General features: G+C 48.0%; 1 protein-coding gene across 1 annotated transcript in view; it reads right to left on the bottom strand.

Annotated features, from left to right (window-relative positions):
• Positions 1 to 5089: 5089 nt before the first annotated feature.
• The window catches only part of ZNF81 (zinc finger protein 81), a 138993-nt gene continuing 122852 nt past the window's right edge, over positions 5090 to 21230 (bottom strand). The window contains exon 7 of the transcript XR_009493561.1: positions 5090 to 19982. The gene's annotated coding sequence lies outside the window, so the exon portion shown is untranslated. The remainder of the gene's footprint in view (positions 19983 to 21230) is intronic.

Raw genomic sequence — 21230 nt, 5'->3', positions numbered from 1 at the left:
TTAAGTGCCTGTCCCTCCAAGCAACAGAGAAGGACTCCAACCACGGGGACCCTTTAAACACCTGACACACTGAGCAACAGAGAAGGACCCAACGGGGTGGGCGGGGCCCTTAGGCACCTGACACATTGACCAACAGGGAACGTCCTCAGCCAGGGCGGCCCTTTAAATGCCTGAATATGCCAAGCAACAGAGAAGGACCCCAGCCAGGGTGGCCTTTTAAGTGCCTGACGCACCAGGCCACAGAGAAGGACCCCAGCCCGGGTGGCCATTTAAAAGTCTGTCATGCCAAGCAACACAATAGGACCCCAGGCAGGGGGCCCTTTAAGTGCCCGATGTGCAAAGAAACAGAAAAGGACTCCAGGCACGGTCCCCTTTAAGTGCCTGACACTCCCAACAGTGAAGGACCCCAGTCGGGGGTCCCTTTAAGTGCCTGACATGCCAGCAACAGAGAAGGACCCCCCCCAACTTCAGGTGGGGGCCATTTAAGCACCTGACACATTGAGCAATAGGGAGGGACCCAACCAGGTGGGCCCTTTAAGTGCCTGATGCACCGAGCAACAAAAAGGACCCCAAGATGGGTGGCCATTTCAGCGCCTGATGCACTGAACAAAAGAGAAGGAGCCCAGCCAGGGGCACTAATAAGTGGCTGATGTGCCAAGTAACAGAGAAGCACCCCCAGCCAGGGGGCCCTTTAAGTGACTGACACGAAAAATAAGAGATGGATGCCAGCCAGTTTGGCCATTTAAGCGCTTGATGTTGCAAGCAACAGAGAAGGACCCCAAGCAGGGGGGCCCCTTAGGCCCCTGACACAGAGAGCAGTAGGGAAAGACCCAAACCAGGTTGGGGGTGGGCGGAAGGGGGCAGGCTTTAGTGCCTGATGCACCAAGCAACAGAAAAGGAACCCAGGGAATGTGTCCATTTAAGCTCCAGACACACCAAGCAACAGTCAAGAACTCAAGCCAGGGGGATCATTTAAGCACCTGGTGAACTGAGCAACAGAGAAGGACGCCAGGCAGGGGGCCCTTTAAGTGCCCGATGTGCAGAGAAACAGAAAAGGACTCCAGGCATGGTCCCCTTTAAGTGCCTGACACACCAAGTAACAGTGAAGGACCCCAATCGGGGGCCCTTTAAGTGCCTGACATGCCAAGCAACAGAGAAGGACCCCCGAACTGCAGGTGGGGGGCCATTTAAGCACCTGACACATTGAGCAATAGAGAGGGACCCAACCAGGTGGGCCCTTTAAGTGCCTGATGCACCAAGCAACAAAAAGGGACCCCAACATGGGTGGCCATTTCAGCGCCTGATGCACTGAACAAAAGAGGAACCCAGCCAGGGGGCCCTTTAAGTGACTGACACGAAAAATAAGAGATGGATGCCAGCCAGTTTGGCCATTTAAGCGCTTGATGTTGCAAGCAACAGAGAAGGACCCCAAGCAGGGGGGCCCCTTATGCCCCTGATACAGAGAGCAGTAGGGAAGGACCCAAACCGGGTGCTGGGGGGGTAGGGGGGGGACGGGGGCAGGCTTTAGTGCCTGATGCACCAAGCAACAGATAAGGAACCCAGGGAATGTGGCCATTTAAGCTCCAGACACACCAAGCAACAGTGAAAAACTCAAGCCAGGGGCGTCATTTAAGCACCTGGTGAACTGAGCAACAGAGAAGGACCCCAGTCAGAGGCCCTTTAAGTGCCTGACACGCCACGTAATAGAGAAGGACCTTAGCCAGGGTAGGCATTTAAGTGCCTGACACACGAAGCAATAGAGAAGGACCCTAGCTAGGGTGGCCATTTAAGTGCCTGTCCCTCCAAGCAACAGAGAAGGACTCCAACCACGGGGACCCTTTAAACACCTGACACACTGAGCAACAGAGAAGGACCCCAACGGGGTGGGCGGGGCCCTTAGGCACCTGACACATTGACCAACAGGGAACGTCCTCAGCCAGGGCGGCCCTTTAAATGCCTGATATGCCAAGCAACAGAGAAGGACCCCAGCCAGGGTGGCCTTTTAAGTGCCTGACGCACCAGGCCACAGAGAAGGACCCCAGCCAGGGTGGCCATTTAAAAGTCTGTCATGCCAAGCAACACAATAGGACCCCAGGCAGGGGGCCCTTTAAGTGCCCGATGTGCAAAGAAACAGAAAAGGACTCCAGGCACGGTCCCCTTTAAGTGCCTGACACTCCCAACAGTGAAGGACCCCAGTCGGGGGTCCCTTTAAGTGCCTGACATGCCAAGCAACAGAGAAGGACCCCCCAACTTCAGGTGGGGGCCATTTAAGCACCTGACACATTGAGCAATAGGGAGGGACCCAACCAGGTGGGCCCTTTAAGTGCCTGATGCACCGAGCAACAAAAAAGGACCCCAACATGGGTGGCCATTTCAGCGCCTGATGCACTGAACAAAAGAGAAGGAGCCCAGCCAGGGGCACTAATAAGTGGCTGATGTGCCAAGTAACAGAGAAGCACCCCCAGCCAGGGGGCCCTTTAAGTGACTGACACGAAAAATAAGAGATGGATGCCAGCCAGTTTGGCCATTTAAGCGCTTGATGTTGCAAGCAACAGAGAAGGACCCCAAGCAGGGGGGCCCCTTAGGCCCCTGACACAGAGAGCAGTAGGGAAAGACCCAAACCAGGTTGGGGGTGGGCGGAAGGGGGCAGGCTTTAGTGCCTGATGCACCAAGCAACAGAAAAGGAACCCAGGGAATGTGGCCATTTAAGCTCCAGACACACCAAGCAACAGTGAAGAACTCAAGCCAGGGGGATCATTTAAGCACCTGCTGAACTGAGCAACAGAGAAGGACGCCAGGCAGGGGGCCCTTTAAGTGCCCGATGTGCAGAGAAACAGAAAAGGACTCCAGGCATGGTCCCCTTTAAGTGCCTGACACACCAAGTAACAGTGAAGGACCCCAATCGGGGGCCCTTTAAGTGCCTGACATGCCAAGCAACAGAGAAGGACCCCCGAACTGCAGGTGGGGGGCCATTTAAGCACCTGACACATTGAGCAATAGAGAGGGACCCAACCAGGTGGGCCCTTTAAGTGCCTGATGCACCAAGCAACAAAAAGGGACCCCAACATGGGTGGCCATTTCAGCGCCTGATGCACTGAACAAAAGAGGAACCCAGCCAGGGGGCCCTTTAAGTGACTGACACGAAAAATAAGAGATGGATGCCAGCCAGTTTGGCCATTTAAGCGCTTGATGTTGCAAGCAACAGAGAAGGACCCCAAGCAGGGGGGCCCCTTATGCCCTGATACAGAGAGCAGTAGGGAAGGACCCAAACCGGGTGCTGGGGGGGTAGGGGGGGACGGGGGCAGGCTTTAGTGCCTGATGCACCAAGCAACAGATAAGGAACCCAGGGAATGTGGCCATTTAAGCTCCAGACACACCAAGCAAACAGTGAAAAACTCAAGCCAGGGGCGTCATTTAAGCACCTGGTGAACTGAGCAACAGAGAAGGACCCCAGTCAGAGGCCCTTTAAGTGCCTGACACGCCACGTAATAGAGAAGGACCTTAGCCAGGGTAGGCATTTAAGTGCCTGACACACGAAGCAATAGAGAAGGACCCTAGCTAGGGTGGCCATTTAAGTGCCTGTCCCTCCAAGCAACAGAGAAGGACTCCAACCACGGGGACCCTTTAAACACCTGACACACTGAGCAACAGAGAAGGACCCCAACGGGTGGGCGGGGCCCTTAGGCACCTGACACATTGACCAACAGGGAACGTCCTCAGCCAGGGCGGCCCTTTAAATGCCTGATATGCCAAGCAACAGAGAAGGACCCCAGCCAGGGTGGCCTTTTAAGTGCCTGACGCACCAGGCCACAGAGAAGGACCCCAGCCAGGGTGGCCATTTAAAAGTCTGTCATGCCAAGCAACACAATAGGACCCCAGGCAGGGGGCCCTTTAAGTGCCCGATGTGCAAAGAAACAGAAAAGGACTCCAGGCACGGTCCCCTTTAAGTGCCTGACACTCCCAACAGTGAAGGACCCCAGTCGGGGGGCCCTTTAAGTGCCTGACATGCCAAGCAACAGAGAAGGACCCCCCCAACTTCAGGTGGGGGCCATTTAAGCACCTGACACATTGAGCAATAGGGAGGGACCCAACCAGGTGGGCCCTTTAAGTGCCTGATGCACCGAGCAACAAAAAAGGACCCCAACATGGGTGGCCATTTCAGCGCCTGATGCACTGAACAAAAGAGAAGGAGCCCAGCCAGGGGCACTAATAAGTGGCTGATGTGCCAAGTAACAGAGAAGCACCCCCAGCCAGGGGGCCCTTTAAGTGACTGACACGAAAAATAAGAGATGGATGCCAGCCAGTTTGGCCATTTAAGCGCTTGATGTTGCAAGCAACAGAGAAGGACCCCAAGCAGGGGGGCCCCTTAGGCCCCTGACACAGAGAGCAGTAGGGAAAGACCCAAACCAGGTTGGGGGTGGGCGGAAGGGGCAGGCTTTAGTGCCTGATGCACCAAGCAACAGAAAAGGAACCCAGGGAATGTGGCCATTTAAGCTCCAGACACACCAAGCAACAGTGAAGAACTCAAGCCAGGGGGATCATTTAAGCACCTGGTGAACTGAGCAACAGAGAAGGACCCCAGGCAGGGGGCTCTTTAAGTGCCCGATGTGCAGAGAAACAGAAAAGGACTCCAGGCATGGTCCCCTTTAAGTGCCTGACACATCAAGTAACAGTGAAGGACCCCAATCGGGGGCCCTTTAAGTGCCTGACATGCCAAGCAACAGAGAAGGACCCCCGAACTGCAGGTGGGGGGCCATTTAAGCACCTGACACATTGAGCAATAGAGAGGGACCCAACCAGGTGGGCCCTTTAAGTGCCTGATGCACCAAGCAACAAAAAGGGACCCCAACATGGGTGGCCATTTCAGCGCCTGATGCACTGAACAAAAGAGGAACCCAGCCAGGGGGCCCTTTAAGTGACTGACACGAAAAATAAGAGATGGATGCCAGCCAGTTTGGCCATTTAAGCGCTTGATGTTGCAAGCAACAGAGAAGGACCCCAAGCAGGGGGGCCCCTTATGCCCCTGATACAGAGAGCAGTAGGGAAGGACCCAAACCGGGTGCTGGGGGGTAGGGGGGGACGGGGCAGGCTTTAGTGCCTGATGCACCAAGCAACAGATAAGGAACCCAGGGAATGTGGCCATTTAAGCTCCAGACACACCAAGCAACAGTGAAAAACTCAAGCCAGGGGCGTCATTTAAGCACCTGGTGAACTGAGCAACAGAGAAGGACCCCAGTCAGAGGCCCTTTAAGTGCCTGACACGCCACGTAATAGAGAAGGACCTCAGCCAGGGTAGGCATTTAAGTGCCTGACACACGAAGCAATAGAGAAGGACCCTAGCTAGGGTGGCCATTTAAGTGCCTGTCCCTCCAAGCAACAGAGAAGGACTCCAACCACGGGGACCCTTTAAACACCTGACACACTGAGCAACAGAGAAGGACCCCAACGGGGTGGGCGGGGCCCTTAGGCACCTGACACATTGACCAACAGGGAACGTCCTCAGCCAGGGCGGCCCTTTAAATGCCTGATATGCCAAGCAACAGAGAAGGACCCCAGCCAGGGTGGCCATTTAAAAGTCTGTCATGCCAAGCAACACAATAGGACCCCAGGCAGGGGGCCCTTTAAGTGCCCGATGTGCAAAGAAACAGAAAAGGACTCCAGGCACGGTCCCCTTTAAGTGCCTGACACTCCCAACAGTGAAGGACCCCAGTCGGGGGTCCCTTTAAGTGCCTGACATGCCCAGCAACAGAGAAGGACCCCCCCAACTTCAGGTGGGGGCCATTTAAGCACCTGACACATTGAGCAATAGGGAGGGACCCAACCAGGTGGGCCCTTTAAGTGCCTGATGCACCGAGCAACAAAAAAGGACCCCAACATGGGTGGCCATTTCAGCGCCTGATGCACTGAACAAAAGAGAAGGAGCCCAGCCAGGGGCACTAAGAAGTGGCTGATGTGCCAAGTAACAGAGAAGCACCCCCAGCCAGGGGGCCCTTTAAGTGACTGACACGAAAAATAAGAGATGGATGCCAGCCAGTTTGGCCATTTAAGCGCTTGATGTTGCAAGCAACAGAGAAGGACCCCAAGCAGGGGGGCCCCTTAGGCCCCTGACACAGAGAGCAGTAGGGAAAGACCCAAACCAGGTTGGGGGTGGGCGGAAGGGGGCAGGCTTTAGTGCCTGATGCACCAAGCAACAGAAAAGGAACCCAGGGAATGTGGCCATTTAAGCTCCAGACACACCAAGCAACAGTGAAGAACTCAAGCCAGGGGGATCATTTAAGCACCTGGTGAACTGAGCAACAGAGAAGGACCCCAGGCAGGGGGCCCTTTAAGTGCCCGATGTGCAGAGAAACAGAAAAGGACTCCAGGCATGGTCCCCTTTAAGTGCCTGACACACCAAGTAACAGTGAAGGACCCCAATCGGGGGCCCTTTAAGTGCCTGACATGCCAAGCAACAGAGAAGGACCCCCGAACTGCAGGTGGGGGGCCATTTAAGCACCTGACACATTGAGCAATAGAGAGGGACCCAACCAGGTGGGCCCTTTAAGTGCCTGATGCACCAAGCAACAAAAAAGGACCCCAACATGGGTGGCCATTTCAGCGCCTGATGCACTGAACAAAAGAGGAACCCAGCCAGGGGGCCCTTTAAGTGACTGACACGAAAAATAAGAGATGGATGCCAGCCAGTTTGGCCATTTAAGCGCTTGATGTTGCAAGCAACAGAGAAGGACCCCAAGCAGGGGGGCCCCTTATGCCCCTGATACAGAGAGCAGTAGGGAAGGACCCAAACCGGGTGCTGGGGGGGTAGGGGGGGGGACGGGGGCAGGCTTTAGTGCCTGATGCACCAAGCAACAGATAAGGAACCCAGGGAATGTGGCCATTTAAGCTCCAGACACACCAAGCAACAGTGAAAAACTCAAGCCAGGGGCGTCATTTAAGCACCTGGTGAACTGAGCAACAGAGAAGGACCCCAGTCAGAGGCCCTTTAAGTGCCTGACACGCCACGTAATAGAGAAGGACCTCAGCCAGGGTAGGCATTTAAGTGCCTGACACACGAAGCAATAGAGAAGGACCCTAGCTAGGGTGGCCATTTAAGTGCCTGTCCCTCCAAGCAACAGAGAAGGACTCCAACCACGGGGACCCTTTAAACACCTGACACACTGAGCAACAGAGAAGGACCCCAACGGGGTGGGCGGGGCCCTTAGGCACCTGACACATTGACCAACAGGGAACGTCCTCAGCCAGGGCGGCCCTTTAAATGCCTGATATGCCAAGCAACAGAGAAAGGCCCCAGCCAGCGTGGCCTTTTAAGTGCCTGACGCACCAGGCCACAGAGAAGGAGCCCAGCCAGGGTGGCCATTTAAGAGCCTGTCATGCCAAGCAACACAATAGGACCCCAGGCAGGGGGCCCTTTAAGCGCCCGATGTACAGAGAAACAGAAAAGGACTGCAGTCATGGTCCCCTTTAAATGCCTGACACACCAAGTGACAGTGAAGCACCCCAGTCGGGGGTCCCTTTAAGTGCCTGACATGCCAAGCAACAGAGAAGGACCCCCGCAACTGCACGTGGGGGCCATTTAAGCACCTGACACATCGAGCAATAGAGAGGGACCCAACCAGGTGGGCCCTTTAAGTGCCTGATGCCCCAAGCAACAAAAAAGGACCCCAAGATGGGTGGCCATTTCAGCGCCTGATGCACTAAGCAAAAGAGCTGGAGCTCAGCCAGAGGCACTTATAAGTACCTGACATGCCAACTAATAGAGACGGACCCCAGTCAGGGTGGTGATTTAGGTGCCTGTCCCTCCATGCAACAGAGAAGGTCTCCAACTATGGGGACCTTTTAAACACCCCACACACTGAGCAACAGAGAAGGACCCCAACAGGGTAGGCGGGGCCCTTAAGCACCTGACACATTGAGCAATAGGGAACGACCCCAACCAGTGCGACCATTTAAGCACCTGACAAGCTGAGCAACAGAGATGAACCCCAGCCTGGGCGCGAGAGCTTTAAATGCCTGATATGCCAAGCAACAGAGAAGGGCCCCAGCCAGGGTGGCCTTTTAAGTGCCTGACGCACCAGACCACAGAGAAGGACCCCAGCCTGGGTGGCCATTTAAGCGCCTGATATGCCATGTCATAGAGACGGACCCCAGCCATGGGGCCTTTAAAGTGCCTGAATGGGCCGAGCAACAGAGAAGGACCAAAGAGGATCTGATTGCCAGCTGCTAGAAGCTAGGAAAAGAGTAATAGGGCCATCGATCCTTCGGCTGAGGCAGTCCATGTGTCTGCACACTTGGTGCCACCAGGGACCCTGTGATCCAAGCAGCTGTGCCACTTCCATGCTCATTCCTCACTGTAAAAGAGCCGCCAGAGACTAGAGAAAAACCTAATAGCACATCTCCTGCACCAATGGTGCCCCTGCCATACACAGTATAGCCAGGGTCCCTGTGACCCAAGGAACCATGCCACCTCCATGCTCAATCCTCACTGGGACAGAGCTGCCAGAGGCTAGAAAAACCCTAAGAGCACCATATTTCCTGCTGCCCTAGCTGATGGCTCCCCTGAGTACTGGGTGCTGCCAGGGCTCCTGCAATCCAAGCAGCTGCACCACCTCCACACCCAGTCCTCACTGGGGCTGACCCAAGTCTTCCAGGGTAGCCTCAGGAGCAAACCCCTGTAGATGATTCACATGCATAGGTGCACATAAAACCACAATTTAAGCCCAGAAGCAGTGCGGCTAAGGAAGAGGACCCAAAACTGTCCCACCAGTTGTACAAGCTGCAGATTAAATCCACAGTATCAACTAGGCAGACTCCGTGTCTATGGAATATATAAAAGGACAGTGAGAATTCCCACAAAAGAAAAAACAGTAGCTCTGGAAGCTGTGGACATTGGAGGCAAGAACACACAGGAACAGGACCAATTAGAGTCTGAGCTGCCCCCACAGCAGGTCCCGAGACCAGCCCAGTATTGGAGGGCATCCTAAGGAGGTGAGGTGGACTGTGACTCACAGCAAGGGAAAGGATGCTTACAGCTGAATTCCAAGAAAACATTATTATGTTTATATTTTGATTTGTTCTGAAGTTGCATCTGGATTTTTTTCTTTTTTTCCCTCTTGCTGTAGTTGTTGGTTTTTTTAGTACTACTAAATTCATTTAAGCTTTTGAGAATTTTTTAAATCACATTTTTTATTTCCTTTATATACTGCCTCTGCATTGGCCTTCTGTGGTTCTGTGGGGTTTTTTCTTTAAAAAGTTGTTTTAAATTTATTATTTTTTTATATTTATTCTTTTGTTTGCTTTTCTTATTGTTCTTTATCTGGTGTAATTATTCATAGATATATATTAATCTTTTTAATCTACACTCTATTTAATAAAGTTTGCTTTTATATTCTTTCTTTTTGTCACCATGTTTGTATGTTTTGTTTTCATTGCTGTATTCCCCAGTTGACACCTTCCTTTGGTTTTGTTTTCTGGTTTGTGCTTTAGTTAGTTTTGTTTTTAACTGGTTGATATCATTTTTGGTTTCCTTTGCTTGCTGGGTCAATCTTGATTTTGTTTGTGTATGTGTGTGTGTGTGTGTATTCCATTATTTTTGTTATTATTTGCCTGATTTTGTTTGTACTTAACATTTGTCTGGGATTAGTCTTCTGTTTCTTGTTTTGTTTTCTTGTGTTTGTTTTAATCCTCTTTAATTCCATAACTGGCCAATGCATTCCCAGCCAATGCATTGTGCTCATGTTAGTTTTTAGAGAAGGAAAATGGCAACCCACTCCAGTACTCTTGCCTGGAGAATCCCATGGAGGGAGGAGCCTGGTAGGCTACAGTCCATTGGGTCACAAAGAGTCGGACACCACTGAGCAACTTCACTTTCACTTTCAATGCCATAACAGAAAGTGTGAAGAGGAACTAAAAAGCCTCTTGATGAAAGTGAAAGAGGAGAGTGAAAAAGTTGGCTTAAAGCTCACCATTCAGAAAACTAAAATCATGGCATCTGGTCCCATCACTTCATGGGAAACAGATGGGGAAACAGTGGAAACAGTGTCAGAATTTATTTTTTGGGGTTCCAAAATCACTGCAGATGGTGATTGCAGCCATGAAATTAAAAGATGTTTACTTCTTGGAAAGAAAGTTATGACCAACCTAGATAGCATATTCAAAAGCAGAGACATTACTTTGCCAACAAAGGTCTGTCTAGTCAAGGCTATGGTTTTTCCAGTAGTCATGTATGGATGTGAGAGTTGGACTGTGAAGAAAGCTGAGCGCCGGAGAATTGATGCTTTTGAAGTGTGGTGTTGGAGAAGACTCTTGAGATTCTCTTGGACTGCAAGGAATCCAACCAGTCCATTCTGAAGGAGATCAGTCCTGGGTGTTAACTGGAAGGACTGATGCTAAATCTGAAACTCCAGTACTTTGGCCAACTCATGCGAAGAGTTGACTCATTGGAAAAGACTCTGATGCTGGGAGGGATTGGGGGCAGGAGGAGAAGGGGACCCCGACAGAGGATGAGATGGCTGGATGGCATCACCTACTTGATGGACGTGAGTTTGAGTGAACTCCAGGAGTTGGTGATGGACAAGGAGGCCTGGCGTGCTGCGATTCATGGGGTCGCAAAGAGTCGGACATGACTGAGTGACTGAACTGAACTGAATGCCATGACAAACCACTTGTGGAACCTCAGTTCCCCAGCCAGAGACTGGGCCCTGAGTCTGTGGAGTGGGAGTGCTACTTCCAAGAGCCTAGACTGCCAGTGAACTCCTAACCCTAGGAAGTATTAATTAGTGAGAACACCCACAAAGGCAACCACATGTATAGAAGACCCAGCATTGCCCAACTTCCAGCAGCACCCTGTGCAGGATGCCTCATCCAAACAACAAACAAAAACCAAACCAAAAACACAAACCAAATCATGAGCAGACAGGATTATAACCTCACACACCCTGCCCAGCAGAGGGGGGAAAAAAAACCCCTCCCCTCCTCCCACCAGAAAGCAAGCACAAGTCACACCCAACACAAGGCCTACAAAATCCACTGGACCAACCTTACCCACCAAGGACAGAAACCAAAAGGAAGAAGGAATTTGACCCTGAAGACTGGGAAAAGAAGACCTCAAACACAGTCAGTTAAAAAAAAAATGAAAAGGCAGAGAAATATTGTGCAAATGAAGGAACAAGCTAGAAACACAGAAGACCGAATAAACAAAGAGGAAATAGGCAAACTACCTGAAAAAGAATTCAGAGTACTGATAGTAAACATGATCCCAAACCTCGAAAGTAGAATGGAGAAAATGCAAGAATCAATTAACATATTTAACAAGGACCTAGAAGAAATAAAGAATAAACAGACGAACAACACAATTACTGAAATTAAAAATACTCTATAAGGAATCAGTGGCAGAATATTTGAGGCAGAAGAATGGATAAGTGAGGTGGAAGATAGAATGGTGGAAATAGCTGCCAAAGAGCAGAATTAAGGAACAAGAATGAAAAGAACTGAGGATAGCCTCAAAGACGTCTGAGACAAAATGCACTAAAATTCAAATTATAGGAGTCCCAGAAGAAGAAGAGAAAAAGAAAGGGTCTCAGAAAATTTTTGAAGAGATTATAATGTGTAAGAAATCTGTGGTACATATACACAATGGAATATTACTCAGCTATTAAAAAGAATGCATTTGAATCAGTTCTAACGAGGTGGATGAAACTGGAGCGTATTATACAGAGTGAAGTAAGTCAGAAAGAAAAACACCAATACAGTATATTAATGCATATATATGGAATTTAGGAGGATGGTAACGATGACCCTATATGCGAGACAGCAAAAGAGACACAGATGTAAAGAACAGACTTTTGGACTCTGGGAGAAGGCAAGGGTGGGATGATTTGAGAGAACAGCACTGAAATATGTATATTATCATATGTGAAATAGATCGCCAGTCCAGGTTCCATGCATGAGACAGGGGTGCTCAGGGCTGGTGCACTGAGATGACCCCGAGGGATGGGATGGGGAGGGAGGTGGGAGGGGGGTTCAGGATGGGGAACACATGTACACCCATGGCTGATTCATATGAATGTATGGCAAAAACCACCACAATGCTGTAAAGTAATTAGCCTCCAATTAAAATAAACAAAAAAAAATTTCCCCAACATGGGAAAGGAAATAGTCAATCAAGTCCAAGAAGCAGAGTCCCATACAGCATAAACCCAAGGAGAAACATGCCAGGACAAATACTAATCAAACTAACAAAGACTAAACAGAAAGAAAGAAAATTAAAAGCAGCAAGAGAAAAGCAACAAGTAACATACAAGGGAAACTCCATACAATTAACAGCTGATCTTTCAGCAGAAACTCTGCAGGCCAGAAGAGAATGGCAAGATATATTTAAAGTACTGAAAGGGAAGTGGGGCCTCTGAAGAAGTGAAGTGAAGTGAAGTTGCTTCAGTCATGTCCAACTCTTTGCAACCCCATGGACTGTAGCCTGCCAGGCTCCTCTGTCCATGGGATTTTCCAGGCAAGAATACTGGAGTGGGTTGCCATTTCCTTCTCCAGGGGATCCTCCTGACCCAGGGATCAAACCTGGTTCTCCCTCATTGCAGGCAGACTCTTTACCTTCTGAGTCACCAGGGAATTCCTTCTGAGGAAGTAATTAAGGTTAAATGAAGTCTAATGGTGGAGATACCCTTGTGATACAAGGAGATACCCTTGGAGATACCACGCGTCCAAGGTCAGAGAAACCCCAGCAAGACAGTAGATGCTGGAGTGGCTGTGAGGAGATACCCCACGTCCAAGAGCAAAGGAAAAGCCCCAGCAAGATGGTAGGAGGGGTAAATTCATGTTTAGGATCAAACCCCATTCCCGCCAGAGATGCTCAGAGGGCTCAAACAAACCCTGAGGACCCAGGACCCCACAGAGACTGAGACAGAATTGTGTTTGAGTGTCTCCTGTGGAGGTATGGGTTGGTGGTGCTCTGTCACAGGGACAGGGCTCTGGATGCAGCAGACTTGGGTATGGCATAAGCCCTCTTGGAGGAGGTCGCCATTAACCCCACCACAGAGCTGCCAGAACTTACACAGGACTGGGAAATAGACTCTTGGAGGGCACAACAGAACCTTGTGCACCAGGACCCAGGAGAAAAGAGCAGTGACCCTACAGGAGACGGTAATGGACTTGCCTGTGGATGTCCAGGAGTCTCCGGTGGAGGTGTGGGTCGGTGGTGGCCTGCTGCAGGGCTGGGGGCACTGAATGTAGCAGTACATGCATGGGATCTTTTGAGGGAGGTCACCATTATCTTCATTACCTCCACCATAGTTTTTCCCCAGGTAAATAGCAGGGATGGAACACAGCTGCACCCTTCAACAGAAAACTGGATTAAAGATTTACTGAGCATGGCCCCACCCATCAGAACAAGACCCATTTTCCCCCTCAGTCAGTCTCTCCCATCAGGAAGCTTCCATAAGCCTCTTATCTTTCTCCATCAGAGGGCAGACAGACTGAAAACCACAATCACAGAAAACTAACCAATCTAATCACATGGGCCACAGCCTTATCTAACTCAATGAAACTATGAGCCATGCCCATAGGGCCACCCAAGATAGACTGGTCATGGTGGAGAGTTCTAACAAAATGTTGTCCACTGGAGAAGGGAATGGCAAACCACTTCAGTATTCTTGCCTTGAGAACCCCATGAACAGTATGAAAAGGCAAAAGGATAAGACACTGAAAGATGAACTCCCCAGGTCGGTAGGTGCCCCTTATGCTACTGGAGATCAGTGGAGAAATAACTCCAGAAAGAATGAAGAGATGGAGCCAAAGCAAAAAGAATACCCAGCTGTGGATGTGACTGGTGATAGAAACAAGGTCTGATGCTGTTAAGAGCAATATTGCATAGGAACCTGGAATGTCAGGTCCATGAATCAAGGCAAACTGGAAGTGGTCAAACAGGAGATGGCAGGAGTGAATGTTGACATTTTAGGAATCAGCGAACTGAAATGACTGGAATGGGTGAATTTAACTCAGATGACCATTATATCTACTACTATAGGCAGGAATCCTTTAGAAGAAATGAATAGCCATCATAGTCAACAAGAGAGTCCAAAATGCAGTACTTGGATGTAATCTCAAAAACAACAGAATGATCTCTGTTCATTTCCAAGGTAAACCACTCAATATCACGGTAATCCAAGTCTATGCCCTGACCAGTAATGCTGAAGAAGCTGAAGTTCACCGTTCTATGAAGACCTACAATACCTTCTAGAACTAATACCCCCAAAAGATGTCCTTTTCATTATAGGGGCCTGGAATGCAAAAGTAGGAAGCCAAGAAACACCTGGAGTAACAGGCAAATTTGGCCTTGGAATACGGAATGAAGCAGGGCAAAGGCTAATAGAGTTTTGCCAAGAGAACGCACTGCTCATAGCAACACAAGAGAAGACTCTACACATGGACATCACCAGATGGTCAACACCGAAATCAAACTGATTATATTCTTTGCAGCCAAAGATGGAGAAGCTCTATACAGTCAGTAAAAACAAGACTGGGCTGACTGTGGCTCAGATCATGAACTCCTTATTCACAAATTCGGACTTAAATTGAAGAAAGTAGGGAAAACCACTAGATCATTCAGGTATGACCTAAATCAAATCCCTAACGATTATACAGTGGAAGTGACAAATAGATTCAAGGGATTAGATCTGATAGAGTGCCTGATGAACAATGGACAGACATTCATGACACTGTACAGGAGACAGGGATCAAGACCATCCCCAAGAAAAAGAAATTCAAAAAAGCAAAATGGCTGTCTGGGGAGGCCTTACAAATAGCTGTGAAAAGAAGAGAAGCAAAAAGCAAAGGAAAAAGGAAAGATATAAGCACCTGAATGCAGAATTCCAAAGAATAGCAAGAAGAGATAAGAAAGCCTTCTTCAGTGATCAATGCAAAGAAATAGAGGAAAACAACAGAATGGGAAAGACTAGAGATCTCTTCAAGAAAATTAGAGATACCAAGGGAACATTTCATGCAAAGATGGGCTCCATAAAGGACAGAAATGGTATGGACCTAACAGAAGCAGAAGATATTGAGAAGAGGTGGCAAGAATACACAGAGCAACTGTACAAAAGGGATCTTCATGACCCAGATAATCACGATGGTGTGATCACTCACCTAGAGCCAAACATCTTGGAATGAAAAGTCAAGTGGGTCTTTGGAAGCATCACTACAAACAAAGCTAGTGGAGGTGATGGAATTCCAGTTGAGCTATTTCAAATCCTGAAAGATGATGCTGTTAAAGTGCTGCATGCAATATGCCAGCAAATTTGGAAAACTCAGCAGTGGCCACAGGACTGGAAAAGGTCAGTTTTCCTTCCAATCCCAAGGAAAGGCAATGCCAAAGAATGCTCAAACTACCGCACAATTGCATTCATCTCACACTCTAGTAAAGTAATGATCAAAAGTTCTCCAAGCCAGGCTTCAACAATGCATGAACAATCCAGATGTTCAAGCTGGTTTTAGAAAAGGCAGAGGAACCAGGGATTAAATTGCCAGCATCTGCTGGATCATCGAAAAAGCTAGAGAATTCCAGAAAAAAACATCTATTTCTGCTTTATTGACTATGCCAAAGCCTTTGACTGTGTGGATCACTATAAACTTTGGAAAATTCTGCAAGAGATGAGAATACCAGACCACCTGACCTGCCTCCTGAGAAATCTCTATGCAGGTCAGAAAGCAACAGTTAGAACTGGACATGGAACAACAGACTGGTTCCAAATTGGGAAAAGAATATGTCAAGGCTGTGTATTGTCACCCTGTTTATTTAACTTATATGCAGAGTACATCATGAGAAACACTGGGCTCGAAGAAGCAAAAGCTGGAATCAAGATTCCTGGGCAATAACCTCCAATATGCAGATGACACCACCCTTATGGCAGAAAGTGAAGAACTAAAGAGCCTTTTGATGAAAGTGAAAGAAGAGAGTGAAAAAATTGGCTTAAAACTCTACATTTAGAAAACAAAGATCATGGCATCTGGTTCCATCACTTCGTGGCAAATAGATGGGTAAACAGTGGCAGACTATTTTGGGGGGCTCCAAAATCACTGCAGATGGTGATTGCAGCCATGAAATTAAAAGACACTTACTCCCTGGAAGAAAAGTTATGACCAACCTAGACAGAGTATTTGGAGAAGGCAATGGCAACCCACTCCAGTACTCTTGCCTGGAAAACCCCATGGACGGAGAAGCCTGGTAGGCTGCAGTCCATGGGGTCAGTAAGAGTCGGGCACGACTGAGCAACTTCACTTTCACTTTCCACTTTCATGCATTGGAGAAGGAAATGGCAACCCACTCCAGTATTCTTGCCTGGAGAATCCCAGGGACAGAGGAGCCTAGTGGGCTGCTGTCTATGGGGTTGCACAGAGTTGGACATGACTGAAGTGATGTAGCAGCAGCAGCAGCAGAGTATTAAAAAGCAGAGACATTACTTTGCCAACAAAGGTCTGTCTTGTCAAGGCTATGGTTTTTCCAGTAGTCATGTATGGATGTGAGAGTTGGACTGTAAAGAAAACTGAGTGCCAAAGAATTGATGCTTTTGAACTGTGGTGTTGGAGAAGACTCTTGAGAATCCCTTGGACTGCAAGGAGATCCAACCAGTCCATCCTAAAGGAAATCAGTCCTGAATACTCATTAGAAGGACTGATGCTGAAGCTGAAACTAATACTTTGGCTACCTGATGCAAAGAGCTGACTCATTTGAAAAGACCCTGATGCTGGGAAAGATTGAAGGCAGGAGGAGAAGGGGATGAGAGAGGATGAGATGGTTGGATGGCATCACCGACTCAACGGGCATGAGTTTGAGTAAACTTCGGGAGTTGGTGATGGACAGGGAGGCCTGGTGTGCTGCAGTCCATGGCATCGCAATGAGTCAGACACAACTGAGAGACTGAACTGAACTGAACTAAGGGTGGTGCCTTGATCTGATAGGATTAGTGTCCTTATAAGAAGAGATATCAGAGAAGGCTCATGCTCACTGTCTATGTGCATCCAGCCAGGAAAGGCCATTTGAGGAAACAGTGAGAAGACAGCCATCTATAATGCATCAGGATAGAAAACCCAGAAATAAGTCTATGCACCTATGGTCAATTAATCTATGACAAAGGAGGCAAGACTACACAATGTTGGAAAGACAGTCTCTTCAACAAATGGTGCTGGGCAAACGGGACAGCCACATGTAAAAAAGTTATTTTAGATCATTCCTTAACTCTATACACAAAAATAAGCTCAAAATGGATTAAAGACCTAAATGTGAGACAGGACACTATAAAATTCCTAGAGGTAAATATAGCAGAACACTTTCTGACATAAATCACAGCAACATCTTTTTCAATCCATCTCCTAGAATAATGGAAATAAAAGGAAAAATAAATGGGACCTACTTAAAAGCTTTTACACAGCAAAGGAAACAATAAACAATGAAAAACTACAGACTGGGATAAAATATTTGCAAATGATGTGGCCTATAAGGGCTTAGTCTCCAAAATTTACAAACAGCTTATGATGCTTAATAGCATCAAAACAAACAACCCACTCATAAAATGGGCAGAAGACCTGAATAGACATTTCTCCAAAGAGGACATACAGATGGCCAAGAGGCACATGAAAAGACATTCAACACTGCTACTAGTTATTAGAGAAATGCAAATTAAAACTACAATGAGATATCACCTCATAGCAGTCAAAATGGCCATCATCAAAAAATCCACAAACAACAAATGCTGTAGAAGATGTGGAGAGAAGGGCACCCTCTTACACTGTTTGTGGGAATGTAAATTGGTACAGCCACTATGGAGAACAGTATGGAGGTTCTCTAAAAAACTAAGAATAGTGCTACCATATGACCCTGCAATCCCACTCCTGGGCATATATCTGGAGAAAAACATGACCCGAAAGGATACATGCACCCCAATGTTCACTGTAGTAGTACTTACAATAACCAAGACATGGAAGCAACCTAAATGCCCATTGACAGAGGAATAAATAAAGAAGATATGGTACATATAAACCATGGAATATTACTCAGCCATTAAAGAGAATGAAATGCCATTTGCAGCAACATGGACCTAGAGAGTGTCACACTGAATGAAGTTAGAGGAGGAGAAATATCATGTGACATCACTTATATGTGGAATCTAAGAAGAAATGATACAAACAAACTTACAAAACAAAAACAGACTCACAGACTTAGAAAAAAACTTATGGTTGCCAGGGGAAAGGGATAGTTAGTGCCTTTGGGAAGGTCAAGTATACACTGCTGTATTTATTTTTTTAATTTACTATGGGCTTCCCTGGTGGCTCAGAGGGTAAAGCGTCTGCCTGCAATCCAGGAGACCTGGGTTCGATCCCTGGGTCAGGAAGATCCCCTGGAGAAGGAAATGGCAATCCACTCCAGTACTCTTGCCTGGAAAATTCTATGGACAGAGAAGCCTGGTAGACTACAGTCCATGGGATCGCAAAGAGTCAGACACGACTGAGTGACTTCAATTCAATTTTATTTTTTTTAACACCAGAAGTCTAAGATCAAGGTTGTGGCTGATTCCATTTCTAACAAGTGCTTCCTTCCTGGCTGTCTACTGTTTTTTCCCCAAACTTTAAACTTTTTATTTTGCATCGGGATATAGCCAATGAACAATGTTGTGATAGTTTCAGGCGAACAGTGAAGGAACTCAGCCATCCATATACATGTATCCATTCTCCCCTAAACCCTGCTCCGCTCCAGGCTGGCATATAATATTGAGCAGAGTTCCATGTGCTATACAAAAGGTTTCTGTTGGTTATCCATTTAAAATATACACACTGCTATATTTAAAATGGATAACTAACAAAGATCTAGATGGAACTCTGCTCAATGTTATATGCCAGCCTCGATGAAAGGGGGCTTTGGGGGAGAATGGATACATGTATATATATGGCTGAATCCCTTTGCAGTTCACCTGAAACTACCACACATTGTTAATCAGTTATATCCCAATGCAAAAAAAAAAAAAAAGTTTAAAGTTTGGGGGAAAAAAGTATACTACCATCTACAAGCCAAGAAGGAAGCCCTTGTTAGAAATGCAATCAGCCAGAACCTTGATCTTAGACTTCCTTCTAGTCTCCAGAACTGTATGAGAACACATTTCTGTTGCTTAAGTCACCCAGTCTATGGTATTGTTATGGTAGCCCAAGCTAAGACCGTGGTTATGTAGGAGAATGTACTTGTCCTTGGGAAATGCATGGGGAAGTATCCAGGAACAAGGAGCCATCATGTCTGCAACCTACTATAAAGTGGTTCATAAAAAGGAAATAATGCCTATATATATAAATGTGTATATAGAGAGAGGATGGAGGGAAGGAAGGAGGGAGAATCACAAAGAAAATGTGGTAAAATACTAACAATTGTTGAATTTGGTTGAAGGGCTTATAGGAATTCTCTGTATTATTCACAGAAATTCTCAGTTTGAAGTTATTTCTAAATAAATGGTTTAAAAATTAACTGGTCCTTTGGGGGTATGTGTTCATTAGGAATTTGAGCAGTGTTTTAGACCAATAATATTTATGGAATCTTTCCAATCTGATTAGGCTCACTTTATCAGAGACTATTTCCTTACCTGGGCACAGTATTGGCTCCTTGTTGCCATGCTTCAAAGTTTCCTATCTTACTTCACTCTCTCTGCGGTCCTGCATCTACAGGATAAGCAACTTGTCAACATTCTAAAGATGAGGCGGTTGCAGTTGAAAGTGGCTTGCCTGGGTGACCTTCAACAATGACCCTGGACTGCTTGGAGGGCCACTGAACCGAAATGTATCCAGGGCACTAGAAAGCATTTCCCTGTTTCCTAAAGGTATGAAGCACTGACACATCTCCCTTTTCTTTGTGTGAGAACAGAGCACATGCTTCTAGCCATGCTCACCTCGAACATGACAATGATTCTGGACACTTCCTCTTCTTACCTCCTCCCTCTGTCCTGTATAAACAGAAAGACAAGTGTTCTGATCCCAAACCATGCACCACCACAACCACCCTCACTGCCACCATCACACTTGGTCTCCTTTTTGTGGGGAAGCAGAGTCCAGAATCTCCAGTGCCCCGGCCACCTGGCATAGCTGGCTGGGAAAATGGGATGGGCTTAAGGGCTCCTCTGGGAGAACCCTGGGCAGCCCCCAGCAGCAGGCTCAGCCTTGGCCTACATGTTACTGTGAAACCTCTCTGCTGCTGAGGATGTAGTAGTGCTTTCTTCCACTCCCTGAGCTCAGAGGGCCTCTTAGGGCCCATTCTCTGAGGGGTCAGCCAGCCCTACTACTCTCCCCATACAGTCCAGGAAACCCTGTAGGAAAAGTGTCCTCCAGCCAGTCCCACTTCAGTCCTTCCTGTGTTCCCCATCAACATTTCTCTCAGTGGAATTTACTTCTCCAAATTCTGGCTGAGTTTCCTCCTGCCTGGGCCCTTCCTGCACCCTCTTCTCAGCTTCAGCAAGCACCACCCACCCCCTACCTCCCGCTTCCTCAGGTCCCCACCCTGAGTGGCACCCAAGTGTGAAAAGTACTTTTGAGAAGCCTCTGTGCATTGGCTCTTGGAGCCATTCATTCATCAGTGAGCCAAGCGCTGGATCTTGTGCTGGGTATGAGGGGTCACCCTCTGCCCCTGGGGAGCTGACAGGCTGTACTGGAAGTGTGCCTTGTGTGACACAGTCCCCTCATGTACCAGGAACCCAGTTCTAGCCACTTCCCTGCTAATAGGACCTCTGTCCTTTACCCTGGGACCCAGGTGGGCCCATGGCCCAGTCTCTCCATGCTACAGATGAGGGCAGTGCCCTAGGAGGGTGGCAATGCTGCCCTAGTACCCTTCACCCACAGAGGGCCCATCACTCACCCTGGAATCTTATGAGAGGGAAAAGGAACCTCTATCTTGTTTGGAACAAAGCACTCTGGGGTCTCTTCATTGCAGGAGTTCCACCTCCACCCTAACCCCTCCTTGGTTCCAAGGCTAGCAGCCTCAGGCAACATGGCCCCTTCAGAGCACACTTTTATCTTCTGGGTACCTTGTTGCACTAAACTCAGAAACAACGTAGCGACTAAACAACAACAACAAAGGACATACAGTATAGCACCTAGAGCTATACTCAATAATTTTATAATAATCTGTAAGGGAAAAGAATCTGAAAAAACAGTCACTTTGCTATATACCTCAAACCAGCACAACACTGTAGATCAAC

This window comes from Bos taurus, chromosome X (assembly GCF_002263795.3).
Source record: "Bos taurus isolate L1 Dominette 01449 registration number 42190680 breed Hereford chromosome X, ARS-UCD2.0, whole genome shotgun sequence".
NCBI lineage: Eukaryota > Metazoa > Chordata > Mammalia > Artiodactyla > Bovidae > Bos > Bos taurus.
This window is presented reverse-complemented; position numbering and strand designations above follow the sequence as displayed.